This window comes from Tachyglossus aculeatus, chromosome 22, assembly GCF_015852505.1.
Source record: "Tachyglossus aculeatus isolate mTacAcu1 chromosome 22, mTacAcu1.pri, whole genome shotgun sequence".
Taxonomy (NCBI): domain Eukaryota; kingdom Metazoa; phylum Chordata; class Mammalia; order Monotremata; family Tachyglossidae; genus Tachyglossus; species Tachyglossus aculeatus.
In genome coordinates this window covers 30,925,533-30,949,091 of record NC_052087.1, presented here as the reverse complement: position 1 = coordinate 30,949,091, position 23,559 = coordinate 30,925,533, and the positions used below count along the sequence as shown (strand labels likewise).

At 43.2% G+C, this 23,559-nt stretch overlaps 1 pseudogene; it reads right to left on the bottom strand.

The window, feature by feature from the left end:
* Positions 1 to 21: 21 nt before the first annotated feature.
* LOC119944000 lies at positions 22 to 21,727 on the bottom strand (annotated as a pseudogene).
* Positions 21,728 to 23,559: the final 1,832 nt, after the last annotated feature.

Sequence of the window (23,559 nt, the reverse complement as noted above, 5' to 3'; positions counted from 1 at the left end):
CATAGGAGGCGATTAATTTCCCTAGAATGGTACAATAGAAATGACATCAGTGATTGTAATGTAGATGGACTCACCGTTCCTGAGAGAAAAAAACCACAGTTGTCAAGGCGACGGAATCCTGAATCTTTTTAGTATGTATGTTTGAGTTTCATTTACTAAAGGGATACCATAATTAAAAGTGGCCTCCTGTTTAGAAAGGTCATCTTTGTACCTCTTCCATACTGTCAGGGCATCTGAGCCAAAGCCTCGGGCAGGAAAAGTAGGAGAGATCGTCAAAAGGACCTGGCTTCTAACCCTGGCTCTTTCTCTTGTATGCTGTGACCTTGGGGAAATCACTTCACTTCTCTGGGCCTCAATTACCTCGTCTGTAAAATGGGGATTAAGTATCCGTTTTCCCCCCTATTTTGACTGTGAACCCCATATGGGATAGGGATTGTGTCTAATCTGACCTTGCCCATCATTTATTACAGTGCTTGATCCATAGTAAGTGCTTAACAAATACCTAATTATTATGAATAATTAGAATCAATTATATACTAAAATATCAATCAATATTATAACTATGTATTTTGTATAATACAAATCTTAGTTGTACATAAATGCATCAATCCATTAGTAACATGGCATATTATAATGTTATGCTGTAAATTAAATTAATAAAAATGATTAGTTAATTGCTATTAGTAATTACTATTACTATTATTTTTCCTAGCTCCAGGTCACATAGTTGGCAAGGGGCAGAACCTGGATTCAAACCCAGGCTATTTCTAGTAGGCCAACCTACTCAAATTAACTTTTCTGTGCCTCAGTTTCCTCAACTGTAAATTAGGGATTCCTCTTCTCACTCTAAGACCGAAAGGCCCATGAGGGACAAGAACTGTGTCTGACCTGATCATCTTGACCTCTCAGCTGCCTTCGACACTGTGGACCACCCCCTTCTCCTCAACACACTATCTGACCTTGGCTTCACAGACTCCGTCCTCTCCTGGTTCTCCTCTTATCTCTCCGGTCGTTCATTCCCAGTCTCTTTTGCAGGCTCCTCCTCCCCCGCCCCTCCCTTTACTGTGGGGGTTCCCCAAGGTTCAGTGCTTGGTCCCCTTCTGTTATCGATCTACACGCACTCCCTTGGTGACCTCATTCGCTCCCATGGCTTCAACTATCATCTCTACGCTGATGACACCCAGATCTACATCTCTGCCCCTGTTCTCTCCCCCTCTCTCCAGGCTCGCATCTCCTCCTGCCTTCAGGACATCGCCATCTGGATGTCTGCCCGCCACCTCAAACTCAACATGTCCAAGACTGAACTCCTTGTCTTCCCTCCCAAACCCTGCCCTCTCCCTGACTTTCCCATCTCTGTTGACGGCACTACCATCCTTCCCGTCTCACAAGCCCGCAACCTTGGTGTCATCCTCAACTCCGCTCTCTCGTTCACCCCTCACATCCAAGCCGTCACCAAAACCTGCCGATCTCAGCTCGGCAACATCGCCAAGATCCGCCCTTTTCTCTCCATCCACACCGCTACCCTTCTCGTTCAAGCTCTCATCCTATCCCGTCTGGACTACTGCATCAGCCTTCTCTCTGATCTCCCATCCTTGTGTCACTCCCCACTTCAATCCATACTTCATGCTGCTGCCCGGATTGTCTTTGTCCAGAAATGCTCTGGGCATGTTACTCCCCTCCTCAAAAATCTCCAGTGGCTACCAATCAATCCGCACATCAGGCAGAAACTCCTCACCCTGGGCTTCAAGGCTGTCCAACACCTCTCCCCCTCCTACCTCACCTCCCTTCTCTCCTTCTACAGCCCACCCCACACCCTCCGCTCCTCTGCCGCTAATCTCCTCACTGTACCTCGTTCTCACCTGTCTTGCCATCGATCCCCGGCCCACGTCAGCCCCCGGGCCTGGAATGCCCTACCTCTGCCCATCTGCCAAGCTAGCTCTCTTCCTCCCTTCAAGGCCCTACTGAGAGCTCACCTCCTCCAGGAGGCCTTCCCAGACTGAGCCCCTTCCTTCCTCTCCCCATCGTCCCCCTCTCCATCCCCCCATCTTATCTCCTTCCCTTCCCCACAGCACCTGTATATATGTATATATGTTTGTACATATTTGTTACTCTATTTATCTTGTACATATCTATTCTATTTATTTTACTTTGTTGGTATGCTTGGTTTTGCTCTCTGTCTCCCCCTTTTAGACTGTGAGCCCACTGTTGGGTAGGGACTGTCTCTATAGGTTGCCAGCTTGTACTTCCCAAGCGCTTAGTCCAGTGCTCTGAGCACAGTAAGCACTCAATAAATACGATTGATGATGATGATGATGATCTTGTATCTACCTCAGAGCCTCAAATATTCTTTGGAACATAGTACGCACTCAACATATCCCACAATTATTATTATTCATATTATTATTAGAGGGATAAACCTAATTCCTCTGTGCAAGAGCAGCTTTGTACGTGCCTGCTGCTCTCCTGGGTCAGTGGGGCCCACAGTTCTTCAGAGAATGCATCAGGAAGCTCCATCGCTAGAGCATGCCTGTGTGGAGGGAAACCAGGAATGCCTCCCTGAGAGCCTTCTGCCTCATGAACACGAAGGGAGCAGAGCCCAGTAGTACACAGGGCAGGTTCAGGACTGCAGCCTGATCCTCTGGGGAATTAAGAGAGAAAAAGGAAGGTTTTTCTTCTTAGTGCATACAGGAGAGAATGAGCTCTTTTAGACAAACAGGGCCAAATAACTCTTCTGCATCACCTGATAGAATCGTTGTTTTGATGGAAAAAAAAATTAACGGTCATGTTGATCAAGAAAATGAAGATACTTGAATTTGAATACGAAGATAAATTAATCTTTCTATTGTACAATTGTACTCTTTCTATACTGTACTCTCCCAAGCGCTTAGTACAGTGCCTTGCATGTAGTAAGCACTAAATCAATTCGATTGGATGAATACAATGGTATATTATTATTATCATTTTTATTATATTATTATTATATTGTTAAGTGTCAGTTAAAGACCATTCTAAGCACTGGGATAGATATGAGTTAATCAGATTAGATTCAGTCCCTGCCCCACATGGGGCTCACAGTCTAAGTAAGAGGGAGAACAGCTGTTGAAACCCCATTTAACAGATGAGGATACTGAGGCACAGAGAATTTAAGTGACTTGCCCATGGTCAAACAACAGGCTATTGATGAAACCAGGATTAAAGCCCAAGTCCCCTGGCTCCCAGGAACAGGCCCTTTCCGCTAAGCCATGCTATTTTCCCATCCAATGTTGATGCCACTGAAAGTGGGAGAACATTTAATCCCATATAGTCTCATAATCAAGAAACCTGGAGAAAATCACTACTGCTGCACTGTCTCGAAACAATTCTAAGATAAAGGAATGTAAATTATATCTCAAGTGAGTCAGGTACTCATGGCCTGAAGATATTAGCACACAATATTCCCTGTATAGAATATTAACAAAAAAATACTAGTTTAGAAAGGCTAAAATCATGGTTCAGATTGTAAATCCCTAATCAAATACCATCAAAGCCAAACCCCTTTGATAAATTAGCTGCAGAATATTCATCACTATTAATTTTCCAAATGGAGGTCACTTATTTTCCTCTCTTTTAAAATCTGCAGTGGCTACTTTAACCCTTTTTTCTCATTTGATAGTGAGGGTAAGTTTCTCTGAAAATAAGCAGAAAAGAAAATGGAATTTAACCTCTCTTCAATCTACTTTGACCTCATCAATCTAAACTTTTGACTGAATTAGATTCCAGTTTGTATTGTTATTTGGTGCTTCCCATGACTATTTCTATACTGGTGAATAGAAACTCCTGGGTCTATTGATTCTTCAATGTTGTCTTTCCCCTGTGAGACTGGTGGTGATGAACAATGGTGGTGAATCCAAAATAGATGAATCAATCAATCAATCAATCATATTTATTGAGTGCTTACTGTGTGCAAAGCACTGTACTAAGCGCTTGGGAAGTACAAGTTGGCAACATATAGAGACAGTCCCTACCCAATATTGGGCTCACAATAAGACCCTGGGACCTCTCAATAGCCTGGCAGCTAAGGGAGGGGAATATGTCAACCAATTATGTTGCATTGTACCCTCTCAAGCACTTAGTACACATAATAAACAATAAACACCAATAAATTACTTTGACTGAGCATTCACACTTTGTGATACTAATCTTCAGAGATTTATGGTGAAGAGACATACCTAATATACCTCCTCAGACACCTGCCGCTCAGCCTGATGACAATGAATCCATTGAAGATGAACCTTCTCCCAAATGTAGCCCCAGATTCTGCCTCATAATCAACCCATTTGCACAATTTCAGACTTGCTGTGACTGGTTTTCTGGCCAGAAATTATTCATTCATTCATTCATTTGTATTTATTGAATGCTTACTCTGTACAGAGCACTGTACTAAGCATTTGGAAAGTACAAATCAGCAACATATAGAGACGGTCCCTACCCAACAACAGGCTCACAGTCTAGAAAAGGGAGACAGAAAACAAAACAAAAGAAGTAGACAGGTGTCAATACCATCAGAATAGTTAAAGAAAATTATAGCTATATACACATCATTAATAAAATAGAGTAATAAATATGCATGAATATACACAAATGCTGTGTGGTGGGAAATGGTGTAGGGCAAAGGGAGGGAGTGGGGGTGATGGGGTGGGGAGGAGGAGTAGAGGAAAAGGGAGGGCTCAGTCTGGGAAAAGGGTCCAGTCACCCTCTCTCCATCCAAATATTTTAAAAAATCATTTGTGAAACTGTGAAGAGTCAAGCAGCTGGGTCACGATAGGCCTTCTCAAGGATAAATTACCCTGGAAAAGCAGCAAAGCCCCTAACATACCCTAAGGCCAGTGTACCAGGAATACCCTCTCTGTTACTTTCCAATGAATAGAGAGATAAAAACATCATATTAGAACTCAATACATTTTTTTCACAGTATTTATAAAGCTCTTATTCTTTGTCAAGCACTGTTCTAAGTGCTGGGGGTAGATACAAGGTAATAAGGTTGCACACAGTCCATGTACCACAGTGGTGCTCACAGTCTTAATCCCCATATACAGATGAGGTAACTGAGGCACAGAGAAGTGAAGTGACTTGCCCACCCAGCAGACAAGTGGTGGAGCCGGGCCTAGAACCCAGTTCCTCCTGACTCCCGGGGCCCATTCCCCATCCTCTAGCCCAAGCTGCTTCTCGACAAAGAGGCCTTCCTGATTTATCTTCAGAAATGGACTTCCCAGCTTTGTGAGTTCTGGCATTCAGCAAGAGAAACTCCGGGCTTATTTTAAAGCTTCAGGCAGACCCCTAACTTCAGCTTCTGCTTTTCCTGGGCTTTATTTCCACAAGTGTACATGCTCTTTGGTTTGTGCACTTCACTCAATTCACACACTTCAGTGAACAGTGAATGGCAACAGTGGAAATCCAGGTCCACAGCGGGGGAGGGGACTGGGGGGTGATAATTAACTGTACAGAGGACAGAGCTGAGAGTGATGGAACCGAGCCTCTTCTGGGAGCAGCACATGGACAAGGCTAATATTCGGGGAAAACCTACCCCCATGAATACAACCAATTCCCCCTAGGACGACCCCCAAAAAAATCCATTTCACAAAAGACGGAATTAAAATCCTTGTCAGGTGGGAATGGGCCGGATATCAGGCTCCATTCTGAGCAAGGTGTGAGGAACCTGAATTTAATTTATTTTGCAGTGCTTGGGTCAAGCTTCACTCAGCTTTCTAGTGGACCATTCTCAGAGAGAATCTTAAAGAGCAGAGGAGGTCCTCTGGAAGACGGTAATCACTACAATAGGAAATTCACTTCCTCTGTGGTCTGGAGGACAGAGTAGAGTGGTTGGGAAATTGTAGATCAATTAATTGGATGACATCAGTGATGCTGAGACCTGGGTTCTAATTCTCACTTTGTGACCGGGCTGGATGCAGTACCAGCATTTCGCAATGGTGAAAAATCAGTGATTTGGAAGCAAGTGGGAACTCCCTTCCTAAGACTGTCTAGGCATAAATGAAATTGCTTTGTAAAGTGTTATGTGTTCATGCTATCTGCACAGCAGGGTGGGCTGCCAGGATCATTCTCCACAGGAAGTCAGAGTAGTTCGTGAGTCGCATCCCAAGTTACCCCAGCTATGACTTTGTCACTCAGATCGAGCTGAGTTCTGACCGCCACAGAAAACCATGCTAATCTATCAGGATTCAGGCTGAAGGTAGCCAAGCAAAGCTCACACATATAAATGACAGACTCCTAGGTTTGGCAGACAACAAAGTCTGATAACTTTAAGCAGCAAGTAACTCATTTCCTGGCACCCTGTAGACTAACCTAACTTTGGACACGTTCCCTAGCCTCCCTCATTGTGATAGTTGAGGTGTTTATTAAGCCTTGCTAAGTGGCAAGCACTGTGCTAAGCTCTGGGGTAGAGACAGGATCACTGGATCAGACACAGACCCTGTCCAGCCGCTGGGCTCATATCTACTCTTCTGGCTACTAAAACTGGGAAAAGACAGCTTTCTGATGTTGGGAAGATTCATTTGATAGTCTGTAAAGTGCTTTGAGCTCCTTGGAGAAAACTGCTGTATAATTGGCTATAATTACATCCTGCTGAGGCTGCAGGATTGCAGTGTAAAGGAAGGAGAACAATATTGCTTGATGGATTCTTATTAAGAATTTAAATAACCCTTTTAAAACCATGAAATACTTCACAACCCTTCTAACTAGCAGCTTGTGAGGCAGGTCTTATTAGCATCATAACATAGCTGAGGAAACTGAGACAGAGAAGTTGAGTGTAATGGAGGGCAGAGAACTCAACTCAACTCAAGGAGAAGTTCTTTCTCTTGAAAGAGGAGTTCAGGCGATAAAAGGCTGAGAATCCCTCAGCCCCCCTAGGTGTTCTACAGGGTGGTCTGGTGTGTGGACTCTTCAATGGAGAATTTAGATGCGTGAAAGACACAGACAACTGGAAAGAAAAACACAATCCCAATTCAAGCTGCTGTTTCCTTTTATGGCTTTGAAAAGTATTGGGCAATTCCCCAGCCCTGACCCAGATTGAGCAACTTCCAAATCTGGCTAGATCTATCCCTGTGCAATCACTAGGCCCTGAAAGCCAAGAGGTGTGGGAGAAAAGTGCCAATATAAAATTCTCCAACAAAACCCCAGTCCTTATATTATAGCTAACCTTAGTGGGGTTCTGTTCTTGAGTTTCCTATAATGCAGAAGAAAAGAGAGGAAACTGTTTTTTATCAAGAATGGGCCAGGTAAAAGCAGAGACAGATTAAAAGTAAAAGTAGGATGATAAAGTAAATTCGGCTTCTAATCCGGTTCCAAAGCACTGGTAATCTTCTGAGCCTCAGGAGACAACCCGTGCTTCCATTCCCTCATCTGTAACAATAATAATAGCACATTGGCATGGGAGTCAGAGGGCCATGGGTTCTAATTCAGGCTCCACCACTTCATTCAGTCATATTTATCAAGGGCTCCCTGTGTTCAGAGCACTGTACTGAGCACCACTTGTCTGCTTTGTGATCTTGGGCAGGTCACTTAACTTCTCGGCCTTGGTTCCTTTATCTGTAAAAGTGGGGATTATCACTGTGAGCCCTATGCGGGACAGGGACTATGTCTAGTCCTGTTTATCTTGTATCTACCTCAGTGCTTGGAACAGTGCCAGGTACATAGTGAGTACTTAACAAATACCATAGTTATCATTATTTTCCTTCAGAGAAGTGGCAAAAGAAAGAAGAAAAAGCCAAGAGGTAGAAGGTGGGTATGGGAGCAGCCTGAAGGCCTGGGAAAGAATTACTCCTTGGGCCTGGGTCTCTAGTTGATCCATTAGGTGCCTTTGACCACTTTTACTGTGGCTCGCTCCATGCTTTCCACCCTCCGTCATTTGTTGAGGCCTGTAGGCTAGGATGCTTGTATGACACTTTCTATTTTTTATAAAATGAAAATCCTATTTGTTCAGATTCACAAAAGTTTTGAGGCAAAGAATTGTGACCCAAGTCTCTACACCAAGTCAAAACCAGAACTAGGAGTTAGTATTTATAGACCCTAACATTTTAAGCATTTTCTTACTCCATTCTGAGCCTTACGGTCTCTTATTAAAATGGTCTGAAAGGAAACAGAACAGAAGAAAATGTGGGCTGTAACTCTTCAGAGACATTGGGTGCCCCGCTCTACCCATCCACCAAGGAATCTACGTGGGGAAGCAGAGCTGCTTTTCTGTAATGTAGAAATATGAGGGAAGTGTTTTTGCTAGTGACTTTTAGCTTAAGATGGCAAATTTTAGTAATATTAATAAAAAGAACAACAGCGGTTTCAGTTTCCAGCTTTCCCCTAATTAATCAATCAATTAATGGTATTTATTGAGGGCTAGGCACTGTATAATGCACTTGGGAGAATTACAACAGTAACAGCGATGAATGATACAAAGTGCTTGATCTGAGCCCGGTGCTGGGGTTGATACTAGATAATCAGATTGACCCTAGCCCTGGCCCTACCTGGGGAATCCCAATCTAAGAGGGAAAGAGAACAAAAATTTAATCCTCAATTAACTGATTAGGAACATTGAGCCACCAACAAGTGAAATGACTTGCCAAGCTGTGTCTCGAACCAAAGTCTCTTGAGTCCCAGGCCCATGCACTGCCTATTAGCCCATGCTGCTTCTAGGTCACAATGCTGTTTTGAGGGTCACAGTGCAATTCATAGGCAAGAGAAGAAGACCCAACATTTAAGCATTTTCTTACTCCATTCTGAGACTTACGGTCTTATTAAAATGGTCTGAAAGGAAACAGAACAGAAGAAAATGTGGGCTGTAACTCTTCAGATACATTGGATGCCCCGCTCCACTCATCCACCAAGGAATCTACGTGGGGAAGCAGAACTGCTTTTCTGCAATGTAGAAATATGAGGGAAATGTTTTTGCTAGTGATTTTTAACTTAAGATTCAAATCTGAAGGTTCAAATCCTGGCTCCACCACTTATCAGCTGTGTGACTTTGGGGAAGTCACTCAACTTCTCTGGGCCTCAGTTTCCTCACCTGTAAAATGGGGATGAAGACTGTGAACCCCCGGGGGACAACCTAATCACCTTGTTAACCTCCTCAGAGCTTAGGACAGTGCTTTGCACATTGTAAGTGCTTAATAAATGCTATCATTATTATTATTATTAAGATGGCAAATTTTAGTAATATTAATAAAAAGAGCAACAGTGATGAATGATACAAAGTGCTTGTTCTGAGCCAGGTGCTGGGGTTGATACTAGATAATCAGATTGACCCTAGCCCTGGCCCTACCTGGGGAATCCCATTCTGAGGGAAGGAGAACAAAAATTTAATCCTCAATTAACTGAATAGGAACTTTGAGCCACCAACAAGTGAAGTGACTTGCCAAGCTGTGTCTTGAACCAAAGTCTCTTGAGTGCCAGGCCCATGCACTGCCTAGCAGCCCATGCTCCTTCTAGGTCACAATGCTGTTTTGAGGGTCACAGTTCAATTCACAGGCAAGAGAAGTGACCCGCCTGCGTTGCCCATGATCTCAACAATCATTCAGGGTCTTACGAAACCAGGGCACAGTTCAAAGCTTGGATTGCTAAAATGAGAAATCCAGAATGCAGCGTGATGCCAGTGTGTCAAAGAGCCTGCCATACAGGATATATTCAGATGTAGCATTCTGGTGCCATGTATAGGATTGATATGGACAATGCATATGCTCTGGAGAAAACAACCAAATAAAGGTCTTAGTTAACTGTTGCCATGGTTAGCCCCATGTCCTTCACCACCTTCTCATTCTGCACATCGGTTCTTTGTTCCAAATTCTTCCCCCAGATTTCCAGCCCTTCTGTCTGCTTCCTTTTCATCTTCATTGAAGATTGCGTCATTTTAATTCCTAAAATGAATCCTAAATTATTACAATTTTCCCACAGCTACACTGTTCATTATTGTGCCATGATTCTCCGGCAAAGCAACTTGACGTGCATCTTAGACATCTATATAGATTCAAACAGATCTCCTTTTTTGTATTGCTAGTTGTGGCTGGTGCAAATCATTACTCATTAAAATGGCAATAATAATAATAATAACAACAACAATGGTACTTGTTAAGAACTTACTACGTGCCAAGCACTGTTCTAAAAACTGGAGTAGACAGAAATTAATCAGATTGGACATGGTCCCTGTCCTATATGGGGTTTCCAGGCTAAGTAGGAGGGAAAGCAGGTTATTTCATTCCCATTTTACAGTTGAGGAACCTGAGGCACAGACAAATTAAGGGACTTGCTTAAAGTCACACAGAAGTAAGTGGACCAACCGGAATTAGAACCCAGGACCTCTGACTCGCAGGCCCCAGCTCTTTCCCCTAGGCAGTGCTACTGTGAGTTTAGTCTCATATTACTTTCCACTCAGTTTGCAGTCTCCTAAACAATTTAAGACAGTGTTGATCCCAGTTAAAAAGTAAATCAAAGCACTGAGAGTTAGAAGGGAGCAAAGTGGGGGTTTTTAGTACTACATTATAGTCCGTCAGCTAAACCCAAAGAAACGTATTGCTTATAGACCCTTGCTTGATAAAAGAATAATTCAGTTCACTACACACCACAACAAAGCAGGCCTTATTTCAATGCTTGGTGTATCTCACATAAAAGTATCTCTGTTTTACAAAAATGGTGTAAAAATGAATAGTAGAGTTAAAACATATTCTATTGTACCTAAAATGTCCTACTGACTTTCTAGGTGTGGTGGAAGGGATGGAGGTTGGAGTAGTTACTGGAAACAGTGGCAGAGGCAACCATCAGCTTTTCCAGGACTCGTGATTCCAGTATCGAAAGATTCTGAGTCAGTGACCCCGTGATTCACCAAAATCTACAGCTCTGCCCCTGCTCTCCCGCCCTCCAGGCTCATATCTCCTCCTGCCATCAGGACATCTCCTTCTGGATGTCTGTCCTCCATCTAAAACTCAATATGTCCAACACTGAACTCCTTATCTTCCCTCCCAAACCCTGCCCTCTCCCTGACTTTCCCATCACTGTAGACGGCACTACCATCATTCCCATATCACCAGCCCTCAACCTTGGTGTCATCCTCGACTCCACTCTCTTGTTCACCCCACACACCCAATCCATCACCACAACCTGCCAGTCTCACCTCCACAACATTGCCAAGATCCACCCTTTCCTGTCCATCCAAACCACTTCCTTGCTGGTTTTTGTCTCTCAACGTATCCCGACCGGATTACTGCATCAGCCTCCTCTCTGATCTCCCACTCTCCTGTCTCTCCCCACTTTAGTCTACACTTCACTCTGCTGCCCAGATTACCTCTGTGCAGAAATGTTCTGGGCATCTTACTCTCCTCCTCAAAAATCTCCAGTGGCTGCCTGTCAACCTACAAATCAAGCAAAAACTCCTCACTCTCAGCTTCAAGGCTCTCCACCACCTCGCTCCCTTCCACCTCACCTCCCTTCTCTCCTTCTACAGCCCAGCCCACACCCTCTGCTCCTCTGCCACTAACCTCTTCACTGTACCTCGTTCTCGCCTGTCCCACCATCGACCCCCAGCCCACGTCCTTCCCCTGGCCTGGAATGCCCTCCTTCCACACACCCTCTAAGCAACTCTCTTCCTCACTTCAAAGCCATACTGAGAGCTCACCTCCTCCAGGAGGCCTTCACAGACTGAGCTCCCGTTTTCCTCTCCTCTTCCCCATCCCTCCGGCCCTACCTCCTTCCTTTCCACACAGCACTTGTATATATTAGTGCAGATTTATTACTCTATTTATTTTACTTGTACATATATACTACTCTATTTATTTTGTTAATGATGTGCATATGCTTTAATTCTATTTGTTCTGACGATTTTGGCACATCTACATGTTTTTCTTGGTTGTGCCTCTCCTCCTTCTAAACTTTGAGCCCGTTGTTGGGTAGGGACCATCTCTATATGTTGCCATCTTGTACTTTACAAGTGCTCAGTACATTGCTCCGCACACAGTAACCCCCCAAAAAATACAATTAAATGAATGAATGAATGAATGTAACCCGACAGAAAATCAAGCCTGGATTTGATGGCTCCAATTTTTCCCCTTGTTTTAAACTTTTGGGTTGTGACTATAGAATGTATTTCTAGGACCTCAACAGCCATTTTCATTATTTCAAACATACATCAACAGACCTTGTGCTGAACCACATTCAACTGCAAAGAAATGAATGTAGTAAGTGGTAAGCATAGTAAGTGTTCAGTAAAAAAATATTGACTGGTTGATCGATTGTGTCTTTGGTTCTTGTAAACTTTGCCTCCCTCTAGGGCCTCATACTAAACTACTACTAAACTAAACTACATTTTCAAAACCTATTAATGCATTTTTTTAAAGTCCCCATTTTAGCAAAGTTAGTTCTTCAAAAATCTCACCTGCAAACCTTGCTTCAAAGAATGGGTTTTCAGCATTTCCTCTGCTCCTTTCTGAGATTATTCGGGGCTCTTTGGAAAGCTGGAAAAGAAAGTTCTCTCAGCATATGCAAGTGATAATCTGATATCCTTTTCCCCCTAATCTCAGAAAGAAGCCAACACTATAGTTATATACTTGCCCCTCACTCCTAAAATCTAAGCTATAACAGCATCTTTGGGGAATAGTACAGTTCCCCAACAGCCAGTTTTGTTATTTCAAACATACATCAACAGACCTTGTGCTGAACTGCTTTCAACTGCAAGGAAATGAGCAGGGAGTGTGTCCACTTTTCTGTTGATCTGTACTCTTCCCCAGCATTTAGTACAGTGATCTGAACATAGTAAGTGCTCAGTAACAACTATTGATTGATTGATTCATTGATTGTGTCTTTGGTTCTTGTATTCTCTGCCTCCCTCTAGGGCCTCATACTAAACTACAAGAGACCATTTTCAAAACCTATAAATGCATTTTTTTAAAGTCCCTATTTTAGCAAAGTTAGTTCTTTGAAAATCTCACCTGCAACCCTAGTTCCAAGGAATAGGTTTTCAGCTTTTCCACTGCTCCTTTCTGAGATTATTCAGGGCTCTTTGGAAAGCTGGAAAAGAAAGTTCTCTCAGTAAATGCAAGTGGTAATCTGAGATCCTTTCCCCCTTGATCTCAGAAAGAAGCAAACACTGTAGTTATATACTTGCCCCTCACTCCTAAAAGTTAAGCTATGATGGTATCTTTGGGGAAAACATCTCCTCTGTTATACCCAATCACTATAGACATATTTAAAGTGGATGATGTAAAGTGTTATGAACCTGGGGAATTTTGTCCCAAAAGAATCCCAATCCCAGATTTAGAAATGTTTCCCAAACAAGTCAATAATCTTGGTTTAGGTTGAAATAAATGTTAAAGCCTGAAATTTTCAGGAAATGAAAAATTAGGCCTATTCCCTGCCAACTTCACAAGCCTAAAATGCATGATTAAATGGATGCAAAATAATTGTTTTCTTCTTCCCTAATGAATACCCTTCAATTTATATCACTCCCATCTTGTTGTAGTGTTCAGGAACACAGGAGGTTTAAGCGAGGAAAAATATTCTGCAGTTTCCTACATATTTTTCAAAATGAAGAAGAGACTTAGACTGTGCCCCTCACTGGGACCTGATTAGCTTATATCTTCATCGGAACTTAGTACAGAACATAGCACGCATAAGAATTTACCATAACTGCTATTGTTATTATTATTATCATTATTATTATTATCATTATTATCATTATTATTTAGACAGAAGAATGGGTGAGGTGAATGACCTGCAGAGATTTTTCATATTTTAATTCTATAACTCCACAACTTAGTCTTCAGTTAGTCTAACTACTGCACACATCTTGATCAATTTGCTTTTGCATAATTATATCATCATCTGATATGGGTATTTCCCCACCCATTCTACTTGGGAACTTCTCTTAATTTCCCAGATTGCCATTCATCACCCAAACAACTGGCTACAGTACCTGTACTGAAAGAATCCAAAAAAGAACCGAAGGAAGAAAGCTTATCAAAACTGAGTTCAGAAAGAGTTTCAAATGTGCTCTACCGATAAAATGAAAAGAAACAAAAAATAGACATCCTGGAAAACTGATTTAAGAAAGTAAGATCAGATCAGCCATATGACTAATGTAGAATTCTGTTTCCATTACTAACATGAAAGGATGCTTAGAAAAATAGTCTTAAGATTGTCTTCCTTGGCAACCACACTTATGGTAAAATTTCCCTCTAATGGAAATGTATCATGGATCTATTCCTCAAAGCCAACTCTCTCCTTGACCCCCTCCAAACTGGCTTCCATCCCCTACACTCCACAGAAACTGCCCTCTCAAAGGTCACCAGTGACCTCCTTCTTGCCAAATCCAATGGCTCCTAATCTATCCTAATCCTCCTCGACCTCTCAGCTGCCTTCAACACTGTGGATCACCCCCTTCTCCTCAACACGCTGTCCAACATTGGCTTCACAGACTCCATCCTCTCCTAGTTCTCCTCTTATCTCTCCGGCCATTCGTTCTCAGTCTCTTTTGCGGGTTCCTCCTCCCCCTCCCATCCCCTTACTGTAGGAGTTCCTTAAGGAACTTTTTCCCCTTCTGCTCTCTATCTACACCCACTCCCTTGGTGAACTCATTCACTCCAAGACTTCAACTATCATCTCTATGCTGATGACACCCAAATCTAGATCTCTGCCCCTGCTCTCTCTTCCTCCCTCCAGGTTTGTATCTCCTCCTGCCTTCAAGACATCTCCATCTGGATGTCTGCCTGACATCTAAAACTCAACATGTCCAAGACTGAACTCCTTATCTTCCCTCCCAAACCCTGCCCTCTCCCTGACTTTCCCATCACTGCAGATGGCACTACCATTCTTCCCGTCTCACAAGCCTGCAACCTTGATGTCATCCTCGACTCCGCTCTCTCCTTCACCCCACACATCCAATCTGTTACCAAACCTACTGGTCTCACCTCCATAACATCCCCAAGATCCGCCCTTTCTTCTCCATCCAAACTGCTATCTTGCTGGTTTAATCTCTCAACTATCCCGACTGGATTACTGCATCAGCCTCCTTTCTAATCTCCCATCCTCCTGTCTCTCCCTGCTTCAATCTATACTTCACTCTGCTGCCCGGATTATCTCTGTACAGAAACGCTGTGGACATGTCACTCCCCTCCTCAAATATTTCCAGTGGTTGCCTGTCAACCTACGAATCAAGAAAAAACTCCTCACCCTCGGTTTCAAGGCTGTCCATCACCTCGCCTGCTCCTACCTCACCTCCTTTCTCTCCTTCTACAGCCCAGCCCACACCCTCCACTCCTCTGCTGCTAACCTCCTCACCATGCCTCGTTCTCGCCTGTCCTTCCAACGACCTCTGGCCCACATCCTTCCCCTGGCCTGGAATGTTCTCCCTCCACACATCCGCCAACCTAGCTCTCTTCCTCCTTTCAAAGCCCTACTGAAAGCTCACCTTGTCCAGGAAGCCTTCCCAGACTGAGCCCCCTTTTACCTCTCCTCTTCCCCATCCCCCCCACCCTACCTCCTTCCCCTCCGCACAGCGCTTGTATATATTTATACAGATTTATAACTCTATTTATTTTACCTGTACATATTTACTATTCTATTAATTTTGTTAAGGATGTGCATATAGCTATAATTCTATTTATTCTGGCGGTTTTGACACCTGTTTACATGTTTTGCTTTGTTGTCTGTCTCCCCCTTCTAGACTGTGAGCCTATTGTTGGGTAGGGACTGTCTCTATATGTTGCTGACTTGTATTTCCCAAGTGCTTAGTACAGTGCTCTGCACACAGTAAGCGCTCAATAAATACAATTGAATAAATGAATTAGGTGGAGTTTCAGGACTTCATTAACCAGAAGTTATAGAATCTAAACTGTAAGCCCTGTACAAAGAGCTTGGGAGACTACAGTACAACAGAAAACATGGAAGGCCTGTATTTCATTGGATTTTCATGGCTTTGGGGGTGGAATTTAAAAGTGCCTTTATCTTGATGTCACAGGGAAAAATATCATTTTGTAATCGATCAGGAATATTTATTGACTGCCTACCTCATGCAGAACATAGTACTATGCACTTCATAGAGTAAGATAAAGTTCAGTCACATGACCCTTCCCTCAAGGAGTTTAAAGTCTAATAAATAATTATTGCACAGATTAAGTGCTTACTCTGTACCAAGCACTATTCTAAGCACTGGGGTAGATACAAGTTAATCAGGTTGGACCCAATCCTTGTCCCAGCATTGGGATCACACTCTTAGTCCCCATTTTTTACAGATGAGGTAAAGGAGACACAGAGAAATTAAGTTACTTGCTCAAGGCCACACAGCAGACATGTGGTAGAGCTGGGATTACAACCTAAATCCTTCTGACTCCCAAGGCCATGCTCTATCCTCTCTGCCACACTGCTTCTTAATCTAGAAAGGTTCAACAGACACTAAAATAATTTATAAATCAAGTACAGGCAGTAGGAAGAAGGAAAAGGAGATTTATGCATGAGTTCATAATTAATTATATGGGGTATATAACCTATGACTGTAAGTGGAGAAACAGTATGACCTTGTAGAAAGAGCACTTGCCTGAGAGTCAGAGGACCTGGGTTCTAATCCCCCCCTTGGCCCCTTTTCTGATATCTGGATTTGGGCAAGTCATTTTTCTTCTCTATGCCTCAGTTCCATCATCTCACTTCCCCCTCTTACTTTGATTGTGACCCCCATGTTGGACATGATGATCATGTATCTATCCCAGCATTTAGTTCAGTGCTTGGCTCACGGTAAGTGCTTAACAAATCCCACAAATATTATTTTATTGTTATTATATGCTTCAGGCAGTTGTGAAAACACCAATGTTTAGGTAATGCAGAATTTTAAATTATTTATTCATATTAGTATCTGTCTCCTCCCTTATACTGCAAGCTTGTTATGGACAGGGAATGTGTCTGTTAATTCTGTTGTACTGTTCTCTCCCAAGCACTTAGTACAGTGCTCTGCACATAGTAAGTGCTCAATAAATAAGTGATTGATTGATTGATTGCAGAAGTGTTGAAGTGGCAGTAGAGGAGGCTACAATCTGGAGTGATTAGAAATGAAGTGACAAAGCCTCTTGTAAGAGGTGTGAATGCAGAAGAGCTTTGGGGGTGGGGAGAGCTGCATTCTGTTGAATTTGAAGAAGGAGAGAGTTCCAGGCAAGGGGAAGAGCATGATCAAGATGTCTGAGGTGGGATGATAATGAGACACAATGAGTAGTTTACTTTGAGAGGAATGAAGAGTGTGAGCTGGAGTGTAGAGGAAGAAGAGAGTAGAACAGTTGGTAGGAGACTGCTGACAGAATGCATTAAAAACCAGTGGTCAGGAGTTTCTCCTTGATGCAGGGAGTAATGGGCAACCTTTGGAGGTTTTTGAGGAGCGAGATGTGTGCCGTACAACAGTCAAAGAGAGACGGAAGAAGGGAGAGAGGGAGAAAGAGAAAATGTATTGGTTCAAAGGCAGCACTCTCACCTATTAGACTGTGAGCCCGTTGTTGGGTAGGGACTGTCTCCATGTGTTGCCAAATTGTACTTTCCAAGTGCTTAGTTCAGTGCTCTATAAATACAATTGAATGAATGAATGAATGTTATACTGTACTTTCCCAAGCTCTTAGTACAGTGCTCTGCATATAGTAAAGGGCTCAGTAAATATGATTCTTTGATTTCTGGGGTCAGAAAATATATGACTACATATATTTATGGTAGGGAAATAGTACAGAATAAATTATCTGCTTCCAATAATCTGCTTCTCTATCAGCCTGAGAGATTAATATGGTCTCCTTTTCTTAGTAATGGAAATTGGATATTAACAATAATAATAATAATCATCATCATCATCATTCAGTGCTTAGTAGGTGTCCAATACTTTGCTAAGTGCAGGGGTAGAGTTAAGATAATCAGATGGACATAGTCCCTATTCTAGGCAAGGATCACAATCTAAGGGTTTTGTAACTAGGTTTCTGATTCTTCTTTTCAGATGAGGAAACTGAGACAAAGAGCAGCTAAGTGACTTGTGGAAAGTCACACAGGTTTGTGATGATGCTGGGATTTGAACTTGGGTCTCCTAACTCTGAGTCCCACGTTTCTTCCCGTTTGGCTACACAGTTAGATTAATGGGTAACAGTCTTGATATCTTCCAGGTAATGCCTACTTCCTTTCATCCAGTGAGGGGGAAAAAAATCACCCAGTCTTAAGAATATTAAAGGCAAAATAGAGACAGAAAGCAAGCAATGGTCCTCTAACAATTTCCTTCAAAATTAGTTTTCATATGAATTCATGTTGGGATTTTCAGGCTTTAGCATATTAATAATAATAATTAATTATGGTATTTGTTAGGCACTTACTCTGTGCCAAGCACCGCACTAGGCTTCAGATACTACTCTCTTAACTTTATGGAGTCAGTGTCAGAGGTGTGAGGGAGGAATTATGGTAAATGCAGCCAATGCAAAAAAGGCAGAGCAAATGAAATTTTCAGTCTGAATATTTTTAAAACTTATTTGCAAAGGTAAATTATTGTCTCACTGAGAGAAACCATGATGCCACGGGCACATTAAAACTAATCACACGAACACCAAGTTGTATTTTTTTATTACAAAATGATGACTGTTCCAGTAGCCATTCCACAAGCAAATGACTATCTTTCAAAATTGTTCTCAAGAAGGACATGAAAAGTTATGTGATCTTGAAGATTTTGGAAGAGGGGTAGCCTTGGCAGAAGCCCACCACAGAACAGTTGATAGCTGTGTGATGTTGATCCTGCCACAGAAAGACCGGACGTGCTGATGATCATTTTATCTACATGATATCAATCAATCAATCGTATTTATTGAGCGCTTACTATGTGCAGAGCACTGTACTAAGCGCTTAGCACTGTACTAAGCGCTTAGTACATATCAAGGATCATGTCTACCAACTCTGTGGTTTTGTACTATCCTTAGCATTTAGTGCAGTGCTCTGCACACTGTAAGCACTCAATAAATACCACTGATTGATTGGTACTAGAAGGTAACTGGAAATACAACCTGTGGTATGCTAATGTGGACTAAGGTGTGCAGAAAACACATGCTAATGCTAATGCATTATGCTCTGCTAAAGTGTACAGAAAACATGAGATGTGGAAGTCGATTTTATGCATTTATTTTCTCTCTGATGACACTTTTCTACACCATACCTTTCTCATGGCAGTTTTCATCTCGGTGTTTCTCAGCGTGTAAATGAGGGGGTTGAACATGGGGGCGATGATGGTGTAAAAGATGGCAAGGACTTTATCCTCGCTGACAGAATTGGCTGTGGGAATCAATTAATCAATCAATCAATCGTATTTATTGAGCGCTTACTATGTGCAGAGCACTGTACTAAGCGCTTGGGAAGTACAAATTGGCAACACATAGAGACAGTCCCTACCCAACAGTGGGCTCACAGTCTAAAAGGGGGAGACAGAGAACAGAACCAAACATACCAACAAAATAAAATAAATAGGATAGAAATGTACAAGTAAAATAAATAAATAAATAAATAAATAGAGTAATAAATATGTACAACCATATATACATATATACAGGTGTTGTGGGGAAGGGAAGGAGGTAAGATGGGGGGATGGAGAGGGGGACGAGGGGGAGAGGAAGGAAGGGGCTCAGTCTGGGAAGGCCTCCTGGAGGAGGTGAGCTCTCAGCAGGGCCTTGAAGGGAGGAAGAGAGCTAGCTTGGCGGAGGGGCAGAGGGAGGGCATTCCAGGCCCGGGGGAGGACGTGGGCCGGGGGTCGACGGCGGGACAGGCGAGAACGAGGTACGGTGAGGAGATTAGCGGTGGAGGAGCGGAGGTTGCGGGCTGGGCAGTAGAAGGAGAGAAGGGAGGTGAGGTAGGAGGTGGCGAGGTGATGGACAGCCTTGAAGCCCAGGGTGAGGAGTTTCTGCCTGATGCGCAGATTGATTGGTAGCCACTGGAGATTTTTGAGGAGGGGAGTGATATGCCCAGAGCGTTTCTGGACAAAGATAATCCGGGCAGCAGCATGAAGTATGGATTGAAGTGGAGAGAGACACGAGGATGGGAGATCAGAGAGAAGGCTGGTGCAGTAGTCCAGACGGGATAGGATGAGAGCTTGAATGAGCAGGGTAGCGGTTTGGATGGAGAGGAAAGGGCGGATCTTGGCAATGTTGCGGAGCTGAGACCGGCAGGTTTTGGTGATGGCTTGGATGTGAGGGGTGAATGAGAGCGCGGAGTCGAGGATGACACCAAGGTTGCGGGCTTGTGAGACGGGAAGGATGGTAGTGCCGTCAACAGAGATGGGAAAGTCAGGGAGAGGACAAGGTTTGGGAGGGAAGACAAGGAGCTCAGTCTTCGACATGTTGAGCTTTAGGTGGCGGGCGGACATCCAGATGGAGATGTCCTGAAGGCAGGAGGAGATGCGAGCCTGGAGGGAGGGGGAGAGAGCAGGGGCAGAGATGTAGATCTGGGTGTCATCAGCGTAGAGATGATAGTTGAAGCCGTGGGAGCGAATGAGGTCACCAAGGGAGTGCGTGTAGATTGAGAACAGAAGGGGACCAAGCACGGAACCTTGGGGAACCCCCACAGTAAGGGGATGGGAGGGGAAGGAGGAGCCTGCAAAAGAGACTGAGAAAGAACGACTGGAGAGATAAGAGGAGAACCAGGAGAGGACGGAGTCTGTGAAGCCAAGGTCAGATAGCGTGTTGAGGAGAAGGGGGTGGTCCACAGTGTCAAAGGCAGCTGAGAGGTCGAGGAGGATTAGGACAGAATATGAGGCGTTGGATTTGGCAAGCAGGAGGTCATTGGTGACCTTTGAGAGGGCAGTTTCCGTGGAATGAAGGGGACGGAAGCCAGACTGGAGGGGGTCGAGGAGAGAGTTGTCGTTGAGGAATTCTAGGCAGCGCGTGTAGACAATATAAGTAGCGTGTAGGAATATAAGTAAAGATGAGGGGCAAGAAAAACATGAGTACCACAGTGATGTGTGAACCACAGGTAGAGAGAGCTTTGTGCCGACCCTCTGTGGAATGTTTCTCAGGGCAATTAAAATGATGACATAAGAAACAATCAAGGCAAAAAAGGTGAGTAGAGAAAGAACACCAGTGCTGGCAATGATTAAGATGCTGACAAAATAGGTCTCGGTACAGACGAGCTCCAGCAGAGGAAACACATCACAGAAATAGTGGTCAATCTGATTGGGGCCACAGAAAGGTAGTCGCACCATGATGAAAATCTGCATGATGGAATGCAGAAAAGCCCCTACAAAAGAGGCCAAGATCAACGTGTGGCAAGCCTGCCGGTTCATAAGGAGCAGGTAGTGGAGAGGCTTCCAGATGGCAACATAGCGATCATAACCCATGGCCACAAGGATGAATATCTTGGCACCACCGAAGAAGTGAGCCCCAAAGAGCTGGACCATGCAGGAGTTGTAGGAGATGGTTTTTCTTTCCACCAATAGGTCTGCGATCATCTTAGGAGCAACTGTAGAAGTGAAGCAGAGGTCCATGATAGGTAAGGAACAGAGGAAAACGTACATAGGCTGCTGACTGAGATGGCTGTTTCTGATGGTGATGAGGATAAGAAGATTGCTCAACAAGATGGCTAAGTAACAGAGTAACAACGGCACAAAACAAGTTACTTTCCCCTCTTGGTTTGGGAACAGACCCCTGAAGACAAACTCAGTGATGTTGTTTGAATTCTCCATCAGGTCAGCCAAGGTGATGAGTGTACAGCAGATGGACATTTACCTGAATCAGCCAAATTGAGAAATATCAAGTATTACTAATTTTGAAGCACTAGCTCAAAACACAGGTCCTCCCTCTGAACAGAAATGGAGGAAATTCTGTACTATTAAGAATTCATTAAAATATAATGATAATGATGATCATGATGATTATAAAGGTAATGCTATACTAAACATTAATGTAGACACGAGGTAATCAAATCAGACACAGCCCAGATTTGGGCGAGTTCCTTAGCTTCTTGGTGCCTCAATTTCTTCATCTGCACAATGGGGATAGAATACCTGTACCCCCTTCCTCTTAGACTGTAAGCCTCCAGGGGATACAGGTATTTTGTCACTATTGTGCAGATGAAGAAACTGAGTCACTGAGAAATTAAGGTTCTTGCCCAAGGTCCCACAGCAGGCAAATGGCAGAATTAGGAGTCCTGGACTCCTTCTACTAATTAATATGTCATCCTTTAATATGTGCTGAGATCATTTCTCTAAGTGTAAACATCCTGGAAAAGCCATTGGATCCCCCACAATTCATGAAGTTCAAACTCTCATTGCTTAGAACCTTCAAATTTACTGTAAACATTTCAAGATACAAACAGAAGTCTATAACATTTCTCATTCCTACTATCACTAAGTATTTTCCAGATGCATTTTTTCACCAGGTTATGATATTGTGGAGGCAAGTTAAACAATACTTGGTAGTTATACGGAGTTTCTCCTAGGATTTTCACATATGAGGAGATCTGAGGTGCAGGTTGGATGCTAGTATTGAAAAGAGAGTTAAAGAAAGATACATAAGGAGTCATAAAGACAGAAAAATAAAGAGATGGAGAAAAAGGAGGCAGGACAGGAAGAGAGCTGTCTGATAAACTTAGGTTCATTCTCAGATGAGTCCTACTAGCAACCTCCTCAAGTAGAGCCTTACATTAATATATTAAAAAAAAAACTTCTTTGACAACTGAAGAGCTGTGGGTAGAAAATTCCAGAGATGTGATCTGGGAAACAGAGTGAAGTATGGACTGGAGGAAAGATAAAATGGAGGCTGGGAAATCAGTGAGAAGGCTGGCACAGTAGTTATGTCAGGAGAAGACAAGTGCTTAGACGAATGTGGTGGCCATTTGGGTGATGATAAAGAGGCCAGTTCTGGGAATGCTTTAATAGTAAAACCAAAACATTTGGCAACAACCTGAATATTGGGGTTGAAAGAGAGGGAGGAGTTGAAGATATTGCTTCTGTTGCATTATTCTCACATAGAGAATTCATCCAAAAACACGATTTCGGCTACTCCCTGATAGCCCCAAACTATCTCTGTAGCCCTGACCTCCCATACACTAGCTAATCCCCCATCTCCTCCCGCCTCCATGTCATGTCCGTTTGTCCAAGTCTAAAATTGAATTTCTCAGCTTCCCTTCTAATTCCCTTCTCTTCCAAACTGCCCATCTACAATCAATCAATCAATCAGAGTTATTTACTGAACACTTACTGTGAGAGAAAAAACTACTAAACGTTTAGGAGAATACAACAGGATCTTTGCTCTCAAAGAGTTACCACTACAGTCAGGGAAACAGACATTAAAATAAAAGTACAGGGAGGGGATGCAATGGAATATGAGGATATGTGCAATAAGTTCGGGGGTGAGGGTTAGATGAGGATCAAAGTGCTTAAATCTCAGTTGACAACATCACCCTCCTCCCTGGATCTGAAAGTAACATCCTTGATGCCTTCTTTGGTTTCAGCTCTTATGCCACGTTGTTTCCCAGATCATCTTCCTCTTTACTGTAAGATCACTGTGGACAGGGAACATGTCTACCAACTCTCTTATACTGTATACTCCCAAA